Raw genomic sequence first — 18,815 nt, 5'->3', positions numbered from 1 at the left:
GCACCACTTGCATAAAAATTAATCTAATCCACAGGATGATGAGGTAAGGCATCCTGGCTTCCTTCTGTCCATAGCCTGTCATAATTCAGAGCTCAAATAGCTCTCTCTACTCATTCTCTGGACCACACCACAATATACGACAGCTTCCGATGATTAAAATGGTATGACTGCACTGTAAGTCTTACCTCCAGGACCTTCTTTGTGTGGTGGCCAGGAAGTTTTAACTTTCTTACCATTAGCATGTTTTATGTTCTTATGAACATCATTCTGACTTCCTGTTTCAAAGAAATCTTTGTTTGAATGATTCAGATCAATGTACTATACCTCTTCTGACTTTATGGTACTGGAACAAAGAAACAATTTATTTCAAGTGCTCTGATTAACCAACAAAATTATCAAACCTTTGAATCTATGAGAGCCCTTAAAGATCCTCGAAAGCTTGAAATGTTGAATGAAAAATATGGGAAACCTAATATACCTTAGGAGCTTTGACAGTAAGGATCAGAGAAAGTGTACAAGCCCATACATAGGAACTGGTTTATTGTACAATACAAACTTCTATAACCACTTACAATTTATGGCTACTGATCGTTTCCTTCTGTAGACTGAATGTGCTGATAGACTCCCATTAATGTTTTCCCAAAATTAACACAAAACAGATCTATCATGTATTTTACAACTTTAAATGTATGCCCCCTCTTTAGAGGGGTAGCAATTCAAACATGAGCAACAACTTAATTGTCAGCCAACATTACCAGGCATAAGACAAACTGAAATGGGGTTCTTCAGCACAAATTTTGGTGTTAGGATTCTGCTGCAAGTGCAGTTCCCACATCACCTCACACAAAGGAAAGAACTGAGTAAACCTTAGCCAAACGTGACAACAGTTTGGTCAGGGTGTGAGAATGCTGAGCATGTAAGCACTGCCTGGGGTGTGGCTTCTACATCCTGTTCTGAAATAAATGTGACTCCTTGGGGCAAAAAAACAAATGCCTAACATGTGAGTAACAGGAATGTGTCTTCCCCCTAATTCCTAATTTTTCAACCAAATGAAACTATACAATAGCATTTACCATACAAAGTCATGATACATCTTAGTACTACAAAGTCAGACAGTCTGATTTTTGTATCACACTCTCTTTCACACAACCAAGATACAACACAGTCTTTTCTATTTATCTCTTGTTGGCTTACGGGTTTTCACACCACGCCAGAGGCCATGTAACATCTTCTTGGCTTACGGGTTTTTTACACCGCGCCAGAGGCCAATCACACTCATTCAGAAGCATTCTCTTGGGTTTCAGTAGCGAAATAGTAAACCAATGGAATAATTTCAGATTTAGATAAAGTTACAATGTTAATAAATCTCCAAAACTCTAATTACGGCCAACATTCTGCTTGCCCTGACAGCTCCTGGTCAACATTCTCACTAATGTGAACACACTTTTCCTTTGTCATAAACAACTTCCTACATTAACACACTTTTTTAAATGGCATTGATTTAAATGTGTGGCCAAGTGACATATGAAATTAGGAAATACAGAGTGATCAAAAAGTCAAGCAACCTGTTCCTGACATATGGTCTAAAAATAAACACATTGAAATCAGAAAACAAAAACACTTATATTGTGTGTCAGAAATGTCCACTGTGCTCAGAAATTCACGCATTCATTCTTTAAAACATGTCTGAAAAAGCCAGTGAGGTGCAACTTTGCTATAGAATCGGTTCATGAGACAACATTCTCGATTTGTTTGGCACAGGAGAATCAGAAAATGTATCATTCTGGAGAGTTAAGTTCAAGCGAGATGCCATATGGTGTTTGATGACAAACACTCGTTACACTTATGAAAAAGACATCTTTGCACCTACACAACAGACCAGCTTACATGATGTGACCTCAGTGGGTTTTCTTGCGTGAATTTTTGATCACGTGGCATAAGAAGTAAGAAACTGAACTGAACATAAAATTACACATGAATTACTCTTTACATCTCACTCTCAGTTTCTGCTGAAACACAAAGTTCATACACACCAGGTAATAGTTTCGTCACCAAAGAAACACTCAATCTTAGTGTGACTTAAGAGTCTCCTTTGTTCCACAGTTTTGTTCTGGAAGGCTGAGGCAAGAAATATGAATGGCCCACAAAAAGCTGGTTCTGTTCCATCTTGGCTTACAGCGGTTCCTGCTTCTTCATCTCAGGTGAGTGCTTGGCTCATCCAAGTTGACGTCTGCTGATGCCTTCACCCCTCCATCTACTGTACACTTATACACTCCTATATAACACAGATTGGTAACTGGTACAGTACACATTAAAACGATGGAAACTTTCATCCAGAACTTGACGGTTTAAGGCTTTCAGTTTCATTTGTAAATCCTGAACAGACATCTTTAAACTGAAATCCACAAAGCTTTTGCCAAATTAATTAGTGATAATGAACTGCTGAGTGTATAAAATTCCTCTCTTGAAATCCACTGATGGCTGACACTGACTGTAGGATAAGTTTGTGATAATTTTGCCCTCACTAGATGGCAAAGTACTCATAGTGATAACAGTTGTGCAGTGAGTTTGTCAAGGCAAACACATTAATTTCTACAGTCAATATTCTGCCAGTGTTCTGGTAGACTATGTGGGATTTGAGGTTTTCATGGCAGTGAGTCTGAAGATTGCTGCCTTCTGGGTTGTCTGGTAGATGTCCACCAACGTTTCAGAGGTCCATGCTGCCTTCATCATCAGGGCAATGAATGAGCCATGCGAGAGGAAAGCGCTAGATTTATAGGAACAGGACATTAAAAGGAATAGCTAAATACTAACCAGTGTCAGAATCAGGCAGGGGGTGGCAACCAATAGGAGGGCTTGGGCAAGTTGTCGTGAGCGCGAGAGCTGGAGAGAGAGTTCCGAAAGGCAACCCTTTTGAGGGCCTCAAGGAGTCCATCTTGTGGTACTCACGGGAGTTGGGCGGTCAAGATGCGGAGGGAAGCAAGAGAGTGGAACGGAGTATTGGCCGGGGAAGGATTTCACTCTTTATCTGACTCTAAAGCCAAAAGTATATTAATAAATTTGAGGAGATTGTCGATAAGTATTATCATAAAAAGTAACCTAAACTTATATTTAAGGTTCTTCCAGCAGTGAGTCCAATGATGGCTGTCTTCTGAGTTGCAGCACCGTGTAGTCTGGTAGAAGTTTCTTAGTGTTTCAGAGGTCCTTGCTGCCTCCATCACCACGGCGACGAGTTACATGGTGCTAAACTCAGAAGACAGCCATCTTATAACTTCAAATTACCCCATGATTCCTCAGCCCTCGGTAACAGGCCATAGTGCAGCGAATAAGACTTTCAACTGCAACTAACTTTTCAGAATGCCTGTACTTGAAACTGTTGCCACAGCAGTCTGTACTCTCAAGACACTTCCTCAGCAACTCTTTGCAAGTTCCTTTATTCCTCTGAAACAGAAAATATCCAGGAATGTTGGCTGGTGACCGCTGCGCCCCCAGACCTTCACGATCGCAAAGTTCCATGGCTACGCCACTTCTTCTCGGAAACAGCGCTGCTGGGAGGCTGAAACAAGAACAAAACCTGCGGGACACGAGGCTTATGCCTCACCGCTGCATTTGCTTATGTTAGTGGGATCTAAGAAAATTTAATGTCTGTCTGTGGTAACTACAAAATAAGGAACCAGTGCGATTAACAATATCGACAAAGTAGGAATCAGTCCTATGATTTTGGCGAGTTGCAACTCTCGCACTTGGTACAACTCATGGTATCCATCGGCCAACTTCAGAGGCACGTCTGTGAATATACAAATCTAATTTTGGTTCCACTGAAAAAAGTTGTGAGCACATGAAGGAAAGTAAATTTGCAATCAACGGAGAATGTGTAGTGCCTAATCCATTTGTGTACAAGATTGGAAAGTGTACACAACTACATGCTAATGCAATAATAGTCAAAGTATGGAAGTTCTTTAAAGTGGCGGCCACTATGTTGCATAGGCTACATTACAAGTTGGATAATTAAAAATGGTGCAGACTAGAATTCAGTCACAAAACATATTTACGTAGACCACTCTTTCCCACAAATAAATGATGTGGAAAAAGTGAAACCTATGTGAATTCTGTTTCCTGTAAAGGCGATTATTTCAGCAGGAAGACTTTCACGGAGGGGCAGTGCATCCATAAGGGTTAATCACACCACAAATTGCTTTTAAACAAGTCCAACTGAGTTGTAAATTGGCTTTCTACCTATGGCTGTCATAATGGTCCACTGTTCAAAATGGCATAAACATTTATTATTGCAAACTCAACAGAGTAAGAAGACATAGTTAAGATACGTTACATGCTATTAATTAGAAAGAAGGTCCAAGAAATGGATATTTGTGACTTGGAGTCTCTTCTCTGTTGCTTCTGGCATTATTCAACTAGACTGGCTACCGTAGAAGAGAACTGGACTACGAAAGGTCGTAAAGTATACCGAGAATGATCATGAAACTTGTATCTGCCAATCCCCCATACCCTGTTACGGGTGTGAAACATCGCGCCGACCTTGAATTATTATTTCTATTTTCGTAATGCCATAAAGCGTGTGCCGCCATCGAAAACTGCTGGACATTATGGTGTTCCAAGAATTATTATTAATGGTTGTTCAGTAGCAATTTGCGTATGTCTATTAATGCGCTAATAGTCGTTTGCGGGGCCACGAAAAATCGAGGAACTTCCAAGGCGGCGAGTGACCCCAGCAGCACTCACAAGGAGTTAAAGTGAGCGCGGACAAGGATGTCAGACTCTGGGTCGACGACTGTTAAGTCCAAACAAAACAGGCCAGTCAGTGCGTCCAGAACGACAACTGAGGGCATTAAAGTTGTGTGTGAGGGTGCAGACGTAGAGACAGACGAAAATTCAGATTTGGAATTGCAGTGCGGGAAACTCCTGCACGAAAGCGAAATTTATGGTGTGATTAAATTAAACTACACAGAAAAGCAATTTCTGACTTGCCCTGGGATCAGTAGTGCGAAGTGCAAAATTCAAAGAAATATGTTTCCACCTCATTTCTTATCTTCCTTTTCAGTTACTGTGACGATGTGTTGTCCTGTGTGGACAATACGACGCGAACTCTTACGGGGAGGGTGGATTCACTGATGTAACCACACGGTCCAGAGGCTTACAAATAAAATATCACGTGGAGGCGAGTACAGAGCTTCACACATCTGGTCAGACTGTGATGTCTGCGATGTAAGTATGGAGGAGAGGTGTGAACTGATAAACAATCATGTGCAGGGGCAGAATGCGAAGGCCCATTCAGAATCCTTGACATTATACTCCCTCATATGCCATTCTTTACCGCGCTTAAATGTTTGAAAGGGACCTCTGTCACTATACGGGCGTCTGGAATGTCAAGGAATTCAAAGACGCATATTTTCTACAATATTGGAACGCGTCATGCCAATATAAGGTCCGTGTTTATTTATTAAGACCGGTGCCTCGAGGATAATCTAGTGAGCTACGACGACCAATTGATGATACGTCATCAAGACTAAAAGTTTAGATCATACGACCGACAATGAAATCTTAGAGGCAATTCGACACCACTTTCCGATTCAGGGGCAAAGACCATCGGTCGTTGCGCAACCGAGAAACACACCGGACGTTGTAACATTTCTCAACAAAGTGCTTCAGCGCCATCGAACCAAGGACCTAGTTTCGACAACTGAAGCCACCGCTCCAATCAAGAGACAGGACACGCTCAGCAACCAAAGACGTACAGAGGCACCACAGCCTCGGTCGACTGGTCACTCTCAAGGATAAAATGAAATCAAGAGAGAGACAATGAATGCAATTCTTATGGTCCTTCAATTGAACTCACATCTGCATTCATGGATGATACAACGCGCAGACAAGTTTCGTGGGCTCACTTCTTCATAAGTCTATACGCCCACTTTGAAGAAACAATTATACATAAATAAACTCATCGCCATGAAAACATTGGCCGGCTCCTACTTCTCAAGGACAACTCACTCGCGAACGCAAGTTCAAACATTACTGAGTTGTGACAAAGCAAGATGAAGAATATTTCTTTCAGCACAAGTAAAGTTAAGTAAAGTTTGTCATGCTATGCGCCATGTAGGCGCTTGGGGTGAGAGGAGGTGTAGCTCCTCCCTTCCTTGACCTCGGCACTAGATGGGGGTGAGTGGTCAGCATCACCCCCGGCCGGCTTTACCCCCGTGAAAGACCCCGTTACCCATTGAATAAGAGGCTGGGTGGGCCCCAGAGCAGGTCTGGACGCAGAGGCTACAGGAAAAATCCTCTGCCCCAGTCGCGGATCGAACCCCGGTCAGACACGAGCTGACCGCCTCGCAAACGAAGACGGTCGCAGAAAAAACGAGAGAAGGTCGACTCGGATGGTACGAAGACAGAAGAATCGCGAAAATCGGACTACAACAGCAGGTGCGTGAGGTATGGATCTTCATAACAAGAAGCCAAAAATAGGGCAGCTAAAGTTATTGTTGACAAGTTGTTTACTGGTTAAAGGTTCAGATAATTGTACTACAAGTTGTGTTCATCATTTTTGTTTTTATGCCTTGCAACGCACTTATTGCAGGTGCTGTAAATTTAATTTAATTTCTGGTACATTTTGTCTACATAAGTGCATGAAAATGTCTGTTACGCACAGGCACAAACGAGACGTTTTGTTAAGCAAGCCCCGTGGTGACAGTATTACCCACGCAATATTGAAGTTCACAATCCAGCCACAGACAACGCAACCACGGATCACCGTAGAACAGACAAGTTTGGTGGGCTCACTTCTTCGTAAGTCTATACCCCTCTTTTAAGAAAGAATAATACATAAATTACTTTATTTCATTTCGAAGAATGTGCCTGCAACTCTGGTAGAGATGGGAGAGACGTATTTATGCAGAAGGTTAGTTCATTTCTTCTAAAAACCAAGAAATTCTGTGGAAGCATAAATAAAGCAAACATTCACGTAAATAACTCCAAAGGCATTTCCGCTACAAGCGAGAATGAGGCATGCAGGCATTCGACTGCGTTTTTGCCCTTAAAACACACACACACACGGAGAGAAATTTTAGCAAATCAAAATGACTCCGGTCTGAATGTCGGCAGAAACTCGTCTAGAAAACCGGATTTTCCTCCGGGCTATTCCCCGTTGTAAGCTGAAAGAGCGTTTCCTATCAACTCGATAATTAAAGAACTTATTATCGTCAGATCCAAATATTATTCCAAGGTAAATATCCCACGCAGGGAGCTACAGTGTCCCTAAGTGACGCATAAATCATGAATCAGGACACGCAAGTGCAGATCTTGATCACAGCGATTAAAATATTTGCACTTTCACATTACAGCACAAATGGCTCAAGTGGTTAAGAGGGGACCCACCCCGCCTTCTACTGCGTTTTGGCAGTAGTAGACTTAGCCGCCTTTCTCCACGTAAGTGACACGTGGTCTTAGGGTTCTGGGTTCATTGCTCGCACGCCCATTCTGTTCCTCCAGTACGAAGTACGTCATAATCGACATTGGGAAGAGACATTTCTACTTAACCTTGGACGGGGTGATATCCCACTCGATCCCATTAGGTCACTGGAGTCGATATGTGTCTCTCGAAATTGGCCGTCTCCATCTTATGAAGGAGGACTCCAAGAAGAAGGCCGATACACTTTTACTTTGTTGCGACCAAACAACAAGGATACATGAAGCTTCAAGAAACAATTAACACATTCCTGCAAGGGGAGTGTCAGAGATAGGAAATACATCAAAGTCAATCGAGACACGCGAACATGCATTAAGAGCCTCGGCCGGCTTTACCCCCGGGAAAGGACCCCGGTACCCATTGTAGACATTCCTGCAAGGGGAGAGTCAGAGATAGGAAATACATCAAAGTCAATCGAGACACGCGAACATGCATTAAGAGCCTCGGCCGGCTTTACCCCCGGGAAAGGACCCAGGTACCCATTGTAGACATTCCTGCAAGGGGAGTGTCAGAGATAGGAAATACATCAAAGTCAATCGAGACACGCGAACATGCATTAAGAGCCTCGGCCGGCTTTACCCCCGGGAAAGGACCCAGGTACCCATTGTAGACATTCCTGCAAGGGGAGAGTCAGAGATAGGAAATACATCAAAGTCAATCGAGACACGCGAACATGCATTAAGAGCCTCGGCAGGCTTTACCCCCGGGAAAGGAACCCGGTACCCATAGTAGACATTCCTGCAAGGGGAGAGTCAGAGATAGGAAATACATCAAAGTCAATCGAGACACGCGAACATGCATTAAGAGCCTCGGCAGGCTTTACCCCCGGGAAAGGACCCAGGTACCCATTGTAGACATTCCTGCAAGGGGAGAGTCAGAGATAGGAAATACATCAAAGTCAATCGAGACACGCGAACATGCATTAAGAGCCTCGGCAGGCTTTACCCCCGGGAAAGGAACCCGGTACCCATAGTAGACATTCCTGCAAGGGGAGAGTCAGAGATAGGAAATACATCAAAGTCAATCGAGACACGCGAACATGCATTAAGAGCCTCGGCAGGCTTTACCCCCGGGAAAGGACCCAGGTACCCATTGTAGACATTCCTGCAAGGGGAGAGTCAGAGATAGGAAATACATCAAAGTCAATCGAGACACGCGAACATGCATTAAGAGCCTCGGCAGGCTTTACCCCCGGGAAAGGACCCAGGTACCCATTGTAGACATTCCTGCAAGGGGAGAGTCAGAGATAGGAAATACATCAAAGTCAATCGAGACACGCGAACATGCATTAAGAGCCTCGGCAGGCTTTACCCCCGGGAAAGGAACCCGGTACCCATAGTAGACATTCCTGCAAGGGGAGAGTCAGAGATAGGAAATACATCAAAGTCAATCGAGACACGCGAACATGCATTAAGAGCCTCGGCAGGCTTTACCCCCGGGAAAGGACCCAGGTACCCATTGTAGACATTCCTGCAAGGGGAGAGTCAGAGATAGGAAATACATCAAAGTCAATCGAGACACGCGAACATGCATTAAGAGCCTCGGCAGGCTTTACCCCCGGGAAAGGAACCCGGTACCCATAGTAGACATTCCTGCAAGGGGAGAGTCAGAGATAGGAAATACATCAAAGTCAATCGAGACACGCGAACATGCATTAAGAGCCTCGGCAGGCTTTACCCCCGGGAAAGGAACCCGGTACCCATAGTAGACATTCCTGCAAGGGGAGAGTCAGAGATAGGAAATACATCAAAGTCAATCGAGACACGCGAACATGCATTAAGAGCCTCGGCAGGCTTTACCCCCGGGAAAGGACCCAGGTACCCATTGTAGACATTCCTGCAAGGGGAGAGTCAGAGATAGGAAATACATCAAAGTCAATCGAGACACGCGAACATGCATTAAGAGCCTCGGCAGGCTTTACCCCCGGGAAAGGAACCCGGTACCCATAGTAGACATTCCTGCAAGGGGAGAGTCAGAGATAGGAAATACATCAAAGTCAATCGAGACACGCGAACATGCATTAAGAGCCTCGGCAGGCTTTACCCCCGGGAAAGGAACCCGGTACCCATAGTAGACATTCCTGCAAGGGGAGAGTCAGAGATAGGAAATACATCAAAGTCAATCAAGACACGCGAACATGCATTAAGAGCCTCGGCAGGCTTTACCCCCGGGAAAGGAACCCGGTACCCATAGTAGACATTCCTGCAAGGGGAGAGTCAGAGATAGGAAATACATCAAAGTCAATCGAGACACGCGAACATGCATTAAGAGCCTCGGCAGGCTTTACCCCCGGGAAAGGAACCCGGTACCCATAGTAGACATTCCTGCAAGGGGAGAGTCAGAGATAGGAAATACATCAAAGTCAATCGAGACACGCGAACATGCATTAAGAGCCTCGGCAGGCTTTACCCCCGGGAAAGGACCCCGGTACCCATTGTAGACATTCCTGCAAGGGGAGAGTCAGAGATAGGAAATACATCAAAGTCAATGAAGACACGCGAACATACATTAAGAGCCTCGGCCGACTTTACCCCCGGGAAAGGAACCCGGTACTGATTGTAGACATTCCTGCAAGGGGAGTGTCAGAGATAGGAAATACATCAAAGTCAATCGAGACACGCGAACATGCATTAAGAGCCTCGGCCGGCTTTACCCCCGGGAAAGGACCCCGGTACCCATAGTAGACATTCCTGCAAGGGGAGAGTCAGAGATAGGAAATACATCAAAGTCAATCGAGACACGCGAACATGCATTAAGAGCCTCGGCCGGCTTTACCCCCGGGAAAGGACCCCGGTACCCATAGTAGACATTCCTGCAAGGGGAGAGTCAGAGATAGGAAATACATCAAAGTCAATCGAGACACGCGAACATGCATTAAGAGCCTCGGCCGGCTTTACCCCCGGGAAAGGAACCCGGTACCCATTGTAGACATTCCTGCAAGGGGAGAGTCAGAGATAGGAAATACATCAAAGTCAATGAAGACACGCGAACATACATTAAGAGCCTCGGCCGACTTTACCCCCGGGAAAGGAACCCGGTACTGATTGTAGACATTCCTGCAAGGGGAGTGTCAGAGATAGGAAATACATCAAAGTCAATCGAGACACGCGAACATGCATTAAGAGCCTCGGCCGACTTTACCCCCGGGAAAGGAACCCGGTACTGATTGTAGACATTCCTGCAAGGGGAGTGTCAGAGATAGGAAATACATCAAAGTCAATCAAGACACGCGAACATGCATTAAGAGCCTCGGCCGGCTTTACCCCCGGGAAAGGACCCCGGTACCCATTGTAGACATTCCTGCAAGGGGAAGTCCGGCAAGATACCTTCCAACTCCATTCCGGCCCTGAAGGAAGCATGCAAATATCTTTCTTGGCCGGCACCTGTTTTCAGAGTTTCCCCAACACAGGGAGGGATGTACTCCTGTACCTGTGTTGTGACAAAGCAAAATGAAGCAGAATATTTGAAGCTTCAGGAAACAATGAACACATTCCTTCGAGGGGAGTGTCAGAGATAGGAAAAAGTACAATTAATTAAACACAGTTCTAGGACATTAAGAGCCTCTGAAGAATGCACCGCACGCGCATAGCGGAATATTACAGCCTCAATTAATTTCACCAGCTCAGATCCAACAGTCATGAAGGGTAGTCAGAGACCGAGTATTCCTTCCAACTTCTTAACATAATTGATTTTGGCGTGTTTATTCAAGACACTTACTTCGCGTATGTCATTAAGCTATCTTAATCTTCTCATTTAAGCGATGTTCGCAAATCATGTGCACCCTTTCCCCAATAGGACAAACGGGTCGACTGCTAAGGTCACATTCACTCGACCTGAGGAGGAATTTGTACTGACAGACAAAAGGAGACAATATTATACCGGTCATTGCAACCTCGAGTGAGTAAGCAAGATCTTCCATTCAGTTGCAGACTGTGAAGTAAGACTTTCCTTCAATTCAACGATTCTGGAATACCGGAACTGAATTGCAAGACATTGAGGACGTTTGGGTGTATGTAGCACCTCCATACGCATCACAGTTATTTGTCCAGAGCCCGATCCTGCAGACGTAACCACTAACGGGTTAGGCAAATTTACATTCCTGAAACCTTGTTCAGGGTACGGACATCGAGTTTTAATTCAGGCACATTCCATCCGAGAAGTAAATCGCACTAATAAAGACGTAATACTTGGAATATGTCTCTTGTGTGAGGAAACTGGATAACATTAAGCTAGATACACCGATCAAAACTATTATAACACATTCCGTGCCCCAGGCTTGTCGGTTCTACATCTAAGTGTGCCGCCACTGGCCTGCCTGGTGTTGCTCTTTCGTGAAAATTGGAACGTCTGCTGCTACCATGGCAACAGGCACAATTGGCACGTGCTGATGCAGTCCACCACGACTTCTTCCCCGGTACAATCGAGTCTTAAGCCATACACGGCTCAACAGTGCGATGACTAAGCTACGTCTTCAGCGCCGTCAGAACCTCAAATGTCACCAATAAATCTGATTTCTGTATTCACTGTCTACATGGAATTGTACACAAGAGCGACCCCAAAACGCACATTTCAACGGAGCCTCGCTACCCGGTCCGCGACTTAAATACAGCGTCACAGGCTTTTTATATTCAAATACGTTTTAATTAGGAAACTCATTGCCATGAAAACATTGGCCGGCTCCTACTTATCAAGGAAAACTCACTCGCGAACGCAAGTTCAGGCATTACTGTGTAGTGACAAAGCAAGATGAAGAATATTTCTTTCACACAGGAAACCTGTAAAAGTATGAAAGTAAACCACCAGGTGTATGTGAAGTCCTGACCTGATAACTGTCTTGTGCCAGTCCAGGTCTGTGGTTCAATTCCCGAACGGACTGGGCCTTGAGATGAAAGGTAAACCAGGCTTCGGCATGTTGATCTGGCTTATTAAAAAACCGAAGAAGGTGTAATTAAATGATTTTTGGAACGCCTTACATCACCTAAATTAGACCGAATTCTTAATTTTGGCTTTGTTAAACATGTTAAGTTGAAGGAATGTGGCCCCACATGGCCACTTGCGGGTCACCCTCCTCGACATTCTTTCTGTCCCGAGGGAGCCTGGAGTAGAAAAAAGGCAAACATAAACCAACAAAGAAAATACTTAAGCCACCCCACACATGGTGTCATCCCTTCCAGATGCGGGGTGATGACTGCATTACGACCATGGCATCCCTGCGATGGACCAATTGACTTTGAACACAGCTTATAGGCGCGTTCCCGCCGTTGTGGAGGAACGAATCAGATCGCCGCATTTAAGCCAAATTCAATAACAAATTACGTAATGCAGGGGTATTTAAGCGCGAACGTGGTTGCGGGGCGCTCTCTAAAGTTTTGGTCCTTCGATTGAGAGGGGGTGTTTTTAGCAAACATACGAAAGAACAAAAGAACACCTGAGCCATCCAACTGCCTCCGTGAATAGTGCCTAAGATATATATGTTCCTGCGTGTATTAAGGAACAATAAAATGTCGTCCATCAGCGCAACACAGAAAGACTTTGATGTCCATTTGTGCAGAAAACCTGCTCCACCTTCTAATTCGCGTATATTCCCAGGGAGTCGGAAACTCGTGCTCACCGACAACCCCACACCATCATCAACAATCCCTTTCTGTATCTTTACACATCCGACGTCAAGAAGCTGTAACCATCTGAGCAAACCAGGCGACGACTATACTAAACAAGCTGTGTGACGTGTGGTGGAAGGAAAGGGGACGGCTACAGTCTGTCCTTTTACTTCCTAGGAAGTCTGACATCGTCATCGTGACGCTGCAGTTGATGTGCAGTTATCGAGGTTGGCCACCTCCTGCTTACCAAGGGCATCTGACCCATGAGCGCACATTCAAACATTACTGCATAGTGAGGAAGACCACGTGACTCCTCAAGAAAGAATTAACACATTCCTGCAAGGGGAGTGTCAGAGATAGGAAATATATCAAAGTCAATCAAGACACGCGAACATGCATTAACAGCGGGCACTGGCCAGTCTTCCCAAGAAGCCAAGCGTGTAGCAGCTTGTTTCATTTATGAGAAGCTGTTTGCTGCTTCCGAATAGTAAGTGTTCATCATTACTTCTCTCTGATGTAGAGGGAATATTTCCTTCAGCGCAGGGAACCTGTAAAAGTATGAAAGTAAACCACCAGGTGTATCTGAAGTCTTGACCTGATAACTGTCTGTCCTTTTGTTTGCTAGGAATTCTGACATCCCGCTCAACGCAATTATTTCGCTAGAGACACTGTGTGGCTCTAGGAATTGGCCGGCTCCTTTCTATGTAGGAGGTGATGCTGCGGGAGGCCTATACACCTACACCTGTATGGTGATTAAGCAGAATCAACAACAACAAGAAGACCACGTGACTTATCAAGAAACAATTAACACATTCCTGCAAGGGGAGAGTCACAGATAGGAAATACATCAAAGTCAATGAAGACACGCGAACATGCATTAAGAGCCTCGGCAGGCTTTACCCCCGGGAAAGGAACCCGGTACCAATTCTAGACATTCCTGCAAGGGGAGAGTCAGAGATAGGAAATACATCAAAGTCAATGAAGACACGCGAACATGCATTAAGAGCCTCGGCCGGCTTTACCCCCGGGAAAGGAACCCGGTACCAATTCTAGACATTCCTGCAAGGGGAGAGTCAGAGATAGGAAATACATCAAAGTCAATCAAGACACGCGAACATGCATTAAGAGCCTCGGCCGGCTTTACCCCCGGGAAAGGAACCCGGTACCAATTCTAGACATTCCTGCAAGGGGAGAGTCAGAGATAGGAAATACATCAAAGTCAATGAAGACACGCGAACATGCATTAAGAGCCTCGGCCGGCTTTACCCCCGGGAAAGGAACCCGGTACCAATTCTAGACATTCCTGCAAGGGGAGAGTCAGAGATAGGAAATACATCAAAGTCAATGAAGACACGCGAACATGCATTAAGAGCCTCGGCCGGCTTTACCCCCGGGAAAGGAACCCGGTACCAATTCTAGACATTCCTGCAAGGGGAGAGTCACAGATAGGAAATACATCAAAGTCAATGAAGACACGCGAACATGCATTAAGAGCCTCGGCCGGCTTTACCCCCGGGAAAGGAACCCGGTACCAATTCTAGACATTCCTGCAAGGGGAGAGTCAGAGATAGGAAATACATCAAAGTCAATGAAGACACGCGAACATGCATTAAGAGCCTCGGCCGGCTTTACCCCCGGGAAAGGAACCCGGTACCCATTGTAGACATTCCTGCAAGGGGAGAGTCAGAGATAGGAAATACATCAAAGTGAATCAAGACACGCGAACATGCATTAAGAGCCTCTGAAGAATGCACTGCACGCGCATAGAGGAATATTACAGCCTATTACAAATGCCATTGCTCATCTGAATTACTAGATGAAAAGTGCATGATTTTTCTTTATACATGCTGTATGTTCACAGGTGTGGGGTATGGAGGGTCATCGGAGGAAGCTAAAGAAGCAGCTGCCAAAATTATTTTGGATAAACTGCTTCTTGCTTCCGAAGAGAAAGTGAACATCATTACGTCTCTCTGATGTACAGAGAATAATTCGTTCAGCGCAGGGAACCTGTGAAAGTAAACCACCAGGTGTATCGGAAGTCCTGACTGTCTTTCCTTCTCTTTCTAGCAAGTCTGGCAAGGTACCTCCAAATTCCATTCCGGCCCTGAAGGAAGCTTGTAAATTTCATTCTTGGCCGGCACCTGTTTTCAGAGTTTCCCCAACACAGGGAGGGATGTACTCCTGTACCTGTGTTGTGACGAAGCAGAATGAGGAAGAGCAATTGAAGCTTCAGGAAAGAATTAACACATTCCTGCAAGGGGAGTGTCAGAGGTAGGAAATACATCAAAGTCAATCAAGAAACGCGAACATGCATTAACAGCCTCGGCCGGCTTTACCCCCGGGAAAGGACCCCGGTACCCATTGTAGACATTCCTGCGAGGGGAGAGTCAGAGATAGGAAATACATCAAAGTCAATCAAGACACGCAAACATGCATTAACAGCCTCGGCCGGCTTTACCCCCGGGAAAGGACCCCGGTACCCATTGTAGACATTCCTGCGAGGGGAGAGTCAGAGATAGGAAATACATCAAAGTCAATCAAGACACGCGAACATGCATTAACAGCGGGCACTGGCCAATCTTTACATGAAGCCAAAGAAGTAGCTGCTAGATCAGTTTTGGACAGGATCTTAGTTGCTTCCGAAGAGTAAGTGTTCATCATTACTTCTCTCTGATGTACAGAGAATATTCTTACAGCACAAATAAAGTTAAGTAAAGTTTGTCCAGCTATGCGCCATGTAGGCGCTTGGGGTGAGAGGAGGTACAGCTCCTCCCTTCCTTGACCTCGGCACTAGATGGGGGTGAGTGGTCAACATCACGCCCCGGCCGGCTTTACCCCCGTGAAAGACCCCGTTACCCATTGAATAAGAGGCTGGGTGGGCCCCAGAGCAGGTCTGGACGCAGAGGCTATAGGAAAAATCCTCTGCCCCAGTCGCGGATCGAACCCCGGTCAGACACGAGCTGACCGCCTCGCAAACGAAGACGGTCGCAGACAAAACGAGAGAAGGTCGACTCGGATGGTACGCTCACACGCTCAGACGGAATTAATCACTCAGGAATACGATTTGGAAACTTATGACTTCATGGCCGACATAATGAGTCGACACCCGGTTGGTCTCACAGGTAAGCAAATTGAAAACATGGGCAGACCGAGGGAAGTTCATGTGGGGGGGCGGGCACCCCTGTTATACCGGTATGATGGTGCTAGTAATATTGTCCATGGATATCCACTCGATCCCATTAGGTCACTAGAGACAATGTGTGCGTCTAGTAATTGGCTGGCTCCTTGCTATGTAGGAGGAGTTCCTGAGCAAGGCTCATACACCTGTTCGTGTATTGTTACCAAGCAAGAAGAAGAAGAATATTGCAGCTTCATGAAAGAATTAACACATTCCTCCAAGGGGAGAGTCAGAGATAGGAAATACATCAAAGTCAATCAAGACACGCGAACATGCATTAAGAGCCTCGGCCGGCTTTACCCCCGGGAAAGGAACCCGGTACCCATTGTAGACATTCCTGCAAGGGGAGAGTGAGAGATAGGAAATATATCAAAGTCAATCAAGACACGCGAACATGCATTAACAGCCTCGGCCGGCTTTACCCCCGGGAAAGGAACCCGGTACCCATTGTAGACATTCCTGCAAGGGGAGAGTCAGAGATAGGAAATACATCAAAGTCAATCAAGACACGCAAACATGCATTAAGAGCCTCGGCCGGCTTTACCCCCGGGAAAGGACCCCGGTACCCATAGTAGACATTCCTGCAAGGGGAGAGTCAGAGATAGGAAATACATCAAAGTGAATCAAGACATGCGAACATGCATTAAGAGCCTCTGAAGAATGCACTGCACGCGCATAGAGGAATATTACAGGCTATTACAAATGCCATTGCTCATCTTAAATCCTAGATGAAAACTGATTGACTTTTCTTTATACAAGCTGCTTGTTTGCAGCAATCGGGAATGGATCAACGACTGAGGAAGACAAGCATTGCCAGTGGACATTAAGCTAAATAAATTCACATAATCCTCAAACATTCAGTGTGGTGTTCAAAAAGTGCGACCTTTCTATGCAGAGTGCATTATAACAAGCAATCGTCTAATGAATTGTATGATTTTAATAGACAGACTAAAGAATTAATGTTTTTGCCACTGATGATAACCTCATGAGGTCGAAACACATTTGGCACAAAATGCTTTTCAGAACGTAAACTGTTCTGTTTGTATGCATCATTTTATATAATTTAGATAAATATAAGTTTCTAAATTTATGCTCCTGAACAGCCCTTTCAGGTTGCATCTCAGCCTCAGCATCCGATAAATGCGGTCTGAATATCTGCTTTGTTGGTGCAGTCACATTTCAACAACCGCAAACCTAAGCACGTCCAGTAGATGTGATTAAAAGATGAATTTAATAACTTTCATGATAAGACTTAAAAGGCAGTAGACCTAAAATTGCTCAGTACAGAAAGAGACGGTTTTCAAACTCACCAATTCAATAAATCACTTCCAGCATTTTAGTGTCACAAATATTCAATTCAAAATTTCAGAGAAATAACTGCACTGAAATGTCTTCAGCATTATACAGACTATATTTTTGAATTTATATCTCAATGTTCTTTGTTTTATATTTTCATTATGCACCTGTTCCACAGACCAATTCAATTCAATTCCATTCACTCACTCAAGTGAGGCGTGGCACGACATAAGAAGCTGGGTGACTTTTATTCAAGTTATGGCACCTGTGGTATCTGGTGCTGAAGACCAGAACTAAATCCTGGGACATGAATTCATTTGATTCTGCTACGTAAATGGCACTAAACCAGAGTCATCACAGCAAAGACAGTAAAATAGTGGAAGCATGTGTGCGCATGAAACAAAATGGCTCTTTCCATTATCTTACACTACTTTTCTTATGCAATAGTTGGCCACCCTGATTCCACACCCTATACATTTTTAAAACCAACAGTAACACCCACGCATCTAGGTCACAGGCACAGGTGATGCAACTACGGCAAGCAGACCGGTGGACAAAACAGCCAAGTGCTCAATATAATGCACCAAACATCCAGTGAGGTGTTACACAAATATGATTTTGTAAAGAACTCGCCTTTTATGCTCAGTTAAAAACCATAATCTTTTTGACAATGATGACCTCTTGAGGTCAAAACCCATTTCGCATTAGCGTCCTTCAAAGTGGAGACAGTTTTGTTTGTATGCAAGGTTTTAAGATTACCTTTCAACCACACGACATGGCTGGCAACCTAAGAAGAATCTTAGTTGCGAGGAAAGCTCCAGGTCATACTGGCACTTACTTGTTACACTCCAGCTGCTACGACTACTTCTGCGCTCACCTTAAAGGCCCCAGGCTGCAACTGTTCCAGTCCTGAAAACAAAAATGTACAAAGTCCTTTGAAGACTAGTTCACTGGATTCCAGACATCAAATTCACAGTAACCACTTTGATCTCTTAATTATTGTTATACACATTTTGGTTAATGTGTTTTTTCAGAAATACAATGATGTGAAAACTGAGCTCCAGAAAATGTTACTAGGAAGTGGAAAATGGCTGAGTGTTAATTGAAAGCACATTATCTTGGACCAACTAAACTCCCACATACAGTATGCACACGCACATAAAGAGGGGGCGAGTGACATGGGGTTTCTTAAGAACACAGGTCAAGTTTATGGTTGAATTTGAGTTGTGATATCATGTGGGCCTGCAAAGTGATGCTGCACTGC

At 44.8% G+C, this 18,815-nt stretch overlaps 1 protein-coding gene across 1 annotated transcript in view; it reads right to left on the bottom strand.

Moving 5' to 3' along the window:
* Positions 1–523: 523 nt before the first annotated feature.
* The window catches only part of LOC110840862 (regucalcin), a 34,772-nt gene continuing 16,480 nt past the window's right edge, over positions 524–18,815 (bottom strand). Inside the window, exon 8 of the mRNA XM_087344594.1 lies at positions 524–18,460. The gene's annotated coding sequence lies outside the window, so the exon portion shown is untranslated. The remainder of the gene's footprint in view (positions 18,461–18,815) is intronic.

This window comes from Zootermopsis nevadensis, unplaced genomic scaffold (assembly GCF_977971745.1).
Source record: "Zootermopsis nevadensis isolate Lab colony 2312 unplaced genomic scaffold, Znev_1.0 Znev_ptg000007l, whole genome shotgun sequence".
In the NCBI taxonomy this organism is placed as follows: Eukaryota; Metazoa; Arthropoda; class Insecta; order Blattodea; family Termopsidae; genus Zootermopsis; species Zootermopsis nevadensis.
Note: the sequence above shows the minus strand (reverse complement) of the source record. Positions and strands in the feature narration are given on the sequence as shown.